Here is a 4,571-nt window from a genome sequence, read left to right on the forward strand (position 1 = left end):
AGTTAAATATTTGAAAGGTTTTACAAGGAAAATTTCAAATCAATGACAGTCTGCCAGCCATCTAGCTGCCGTTCGTAGCGTGCGACTTGAGGAGAAAAAAGCTGAGAACGACATCGCGGGTTCACCTCAAAATCTTTCCCTATAGAAGTGACACAGTCACACAGTGCACACTGCACAGTCTGTGAGAGAGAGAGTGGGAAGGGGGAACATGGGGGAGAGGGCCCCCGGTCCGGAGAGAGGCTTGGAGCAGAGCAGCACATTCACCAATGAGTCACGCACGCTTCACTATTTGATTCTGTCTGCACTCTGCGGGCAGTTTCTTTTCCCTTGCTAGTTGCAACTTGCTATACTACTATTGTTTTTTGCAGCCTTTAAATATTTAAGGGTCGAAGACTTCCAAGGCCTCACCAGTCACGCCTCTCAGCAGGGAAAGAAAAAAGGCCCCTGCAAGCCCTTTTCACTGTGTGGTGGGAAGCTGTCGCTTGCCACTGCTTTCTAGCCCCAGCCTTTCGTTTTTTTAACTTGAGGGCTATGGCGCTGGTTTTGGATGTTGGCTTATGCTCCAGGGAGGTCCTTTTCTAGGCCTGGGACTCGCCGTCCACTTTCGAAGCTGTGAGAAAAGAGAAGAGGGGAGGGGAGGGGAGGGGAGGGAGGACGCAAATTGAAATGACTCATGAGGATGCTGTCTGCTTCGAGGAAAAGTGACCAAAATTTTACAAAAGCAAGCACCAATTCCAAGCAAAACACTCTCCTGGCCTCTACAGTTCCACTTCTACTTTGGATGGAGCCTTGGCGGATGACGGAGATGGTAAACGCGCAAACCAACAAGAGGAACGCGCTTTTCAGCACGAGCCTGAGTGAGAGAGAGAGAGAGAGAGAGGCCAGCAGGTCGTGGCCCTAGCGCCTCACGAGTCACAAAACCGCAGAACAGTAGATTATTTTTAGTGGATGGATACCTTTTCGAGACCTCTTCCCACCAGCCTTCTCTTTCCCCAGCCAATTTTTGCATAATAAATGAGCAGCAAGGTGTAGGTGACAACAAGATTTGCTGTGGATGTGACCGACGCCTCCTCGGGCCCCAATACCCCCATCTCGCTCACCTTCAAAGTTTTCTCTCTCTCTCTCTCTCTCTCACTCACTCACACACACACACACATTTTGCATTTTCTTTTTGGTACTGTACACGCACACTCGCTGCTGTACTACATTGGTGCCTCGAACACGTCGATTTCAAGATGCCTGTGGCACTGGTGACAGGATTTTCTCCCTTTTCATATCAATGATCATATTCATAAAGAATAGTGGAGGGCCGACGGCCATACGAAATTTGGAAATTGGGACCATGGGGTCCCGACTCCCCCTCCATAAGGCAGGTTTCGCACCGGCGAGGGTTGAACCTTGTTGTACGTCAGCTAGCTTGTCACTTGTAGCTTTGAAAGTTGTGTACAAACGCATGTGTTATTATTGAGAGGGCGGGGTTGAAAAGCGAGATTTTAAGGGTGCATTCGCACAAGCACTGTGGTAGCGTTTCTGCGCTTGTAAGCAAGCCTTTGTCATGCGTCGCCTTTGTGCCTCCACTTTGCCAACTTCGGCAAGGTTGAAAAAACGCTGCCCATCTCTCTCTACTCTCTCATGCGTCGGCCAAAAAACTTTCGTGCAACAACCTCACCTCACGCAAAACGTTGCTTTTGCATCTTGCGAATGCGCCCAAAGAGAGTTTTCCAACTCTGTCAAATCAGCATAGTTAAAAATTGAAGGCAAAGTTTAATGACGTTCACAGACTAGGGTAAACACCCCAATAAGCAGACATGTCCCAATTTAAAGAACGTCAGGGCTCAGCTTGGAGGACATCAAGTGTTGAGTGGTAGGACAGTTTACATGAGATGGCGTCAATTGATTCGTCGGATGTTGGGTTCAAATATCGTGCATCACTGTCCTTTTTCCTTATAGTGGGTGTGTCCACCTATGGGGGCATCATTTTTTTACACGAGATAATGAAACGAGCTATCCGTTGCTTCTATGTTGCACCGAATGCAAAAACGCCTACATCGCCAGAGAGCGAATGTCCTCAGCTATCAGATGCATCCGCAAACACCACCTTTGATGAGTCTTAACTCAGATGGGAGAGATTCCCAATTCGATGTCTTTAACTTGTGACATTTACCCTAGGGTGAGTAGAACTCAGTTTGTGCAAAAGCTCTCTAATCCATTAGAAGTGACCCCATCCCCCTCCCCCCAGTGTCCCCTTTTTTTCTATTAGCCTAGTCACGAATGCCTTAGTTAGGAAGCGGTCACACAATGCATAGTGGAAATGTGCAACTATGCACAAAAGAAGCTCCGCTTTAGTTACACGAAAGTGTAGTTTGTTGTTGAAACAACCTCATGGAGGTCGTCACCAAGACCGCGGTTGGTGCTACTATGTAGAGAGAGAGAGAGAGAGAGAGAGAGAGAGAGAGAGAGAGAGAGAGAGAGCAAGCATTGGCAATGGACCCAGTTCTCCTCCAAAGAGAGCACATGGTGGATACATGTCGCTCTTATTTGTTTGTGTGTGATTATTCCTGACAAAATGAATGCTCTTAAAGGTTGATTGGTCACCTAGTTATCTTGCCATGCTAATTTTGGCATAGTTACAAATGTTTGTGCATAGTATTACTATATTATCAACAAAACTAGGGTTGGTGCTAGTACCTACTATGGGGGGGGCGGGGGGAAAGAGAGAGAGAGAGAGAGAGAGAGAGAGAGCAGGCGTTGGCAATGGATCTTTTTTTTTTTAAGGGAACACATGGTGGATACATGTTGCTCGCGTTTGTTTGTGTGTGATGATTACTCACAAAAGTGAATGCTCTTAAAGGTTTGTTCACCACCTACTTATATTACTATGCCAATTTTGGCATAGTTACAAATATTTGTGTATAGTATTACTATGCCACATCAACAAGACCAAGGCTAGTGCTCCTATATGAAGAGAGAGAGAGAGAGAGAGAGACAGAGAGAGCAGGCATTGGCAATGGACTCAATTTGTTTCAAAACAGAGGACAATGGGCTCAATTTGTTTTAGAAGAGAGGACATTCTGGATGCATGCTGCTCTTCTTTATTTGTGTGTGATGATTAGTCACAAAAGTAGATGCTCTTAAAGCTTTGTTCACCATGTAGCAAAATCAAAGCTATCAACATTCATTTCAATATCGTAATACTATGCACAAACGTTTGTAGCTATGCCAAAATTAGCATAGTAATATAATATAATAGGTTTTTGAAATGTTAAATTCAAAGATAAATTCTCAAGAGGTATGAAACGTCCATGCTTGATTGACTAAGGCTTGAAGTATTCAATTCAAAACAAATGACTTAAGAAGCATAAAAAACACATGCTTTCTTGATTTACTAAGTCCTTGACGTATTCAATTCAACCAAATGACTTAATAAGCATAAAAGACACATGTTCCAATGATCCTCCACATGTGGCCCTCATGATGTGCTTGAATGCTATTGGTTAGGTTTTAATGGGGTCCAATAAGAATTTAGATACATAAAAATAAATAATTAAGTTCTTTTTTTCAAAGAGGAAAAAGAGGACACGTGTCCAAATGAAATAATAAAATAATGAGAGAGAGAGAGAGAGAGAGAGAGGTGTAGACCAAGCATGAGAGGGGGGATATACTCTCTCATACACACGCACATATTCTTTCATGATGTGGAGTGCAAAGTGCGAGAGCTCCATCTCCTTCTCTAAGCTTGTGGAGAAGTTGAGAGCCTACACCAACACTCTTGGCTATGGAATGCAAATCCAACCAAGAGCCATGCTTCAATGCTTAAGCTTGCCATCTTCTTCATCTTCATTACTATGCTATTATGTTATGCTAAGCAAGAAGAGTGATGATAAGTGAGGAACTATTTCTTTCTCTTATGGAATGTTTCTTCTTCCTCTTCCCTACCCTCATTCCCCGCTAGCTCTCTCCACCTTCGAAGGTGTTTGAGGCCTTAGGACTGAAGCTGGGGATAGTTAATGCTTTTTGCAAAGTTTATGTTAAGCTTGTGATGCATGAAGCTTTCCATCTTCATAGCATGACCAAGGTCACAAGGAACACAAAGATTGTATTGTAACAAAGTGTCTCTTGATGGGAGAATCTATAATACAAATTCCTTTTGGAGGGGGGACTAGCTCCAAATAAATCCGGTCATGTCATAAAATCTAATATCTAGCTTATCCAAATGATTTTTTCATATTAAACTAATCATTTAATGTGGGATAATAAACGAGAACAAGAGTTAGAATAGAAACATGTGCTTTTAGACCTATCTCAACAGGGGACCAAAAGGAGAGATGCAACGACCAAAAGAAGAGATGGTTGCATCTCAATAGGGATCCAAAAGGAGACGGTCTACCAAAGAGCAATGTGAAATAAGTGCTTCTAAACTTATCTCAATAGGGGACCAAGAGGAGAGATGGTACATCTCAATACGGGTCCAAAAGGAGAGTCTATGAAAGAGCAACGTGCATCTAATGGAGCTTAAAAGACCTTAGGGTTAGCTTCATTAAAGACCTCCAATAGTTAGTGTTAAAAGTCCT

Source organism: Adiantum capillus-veneris, chromosome 17, assembly GCF_014529385.1.
Source record: "Adiantum capillus-veneris isolate H3 chromosome 17, ASM1452938v2, whole genome shotgun sequence".
NCBI lineage: Eukaryota > Viridiplantae > Streptophyta > Polypodiopsida > Polypodiales > Pteridaceae > Adiantum > Adiantum capillus-veneris.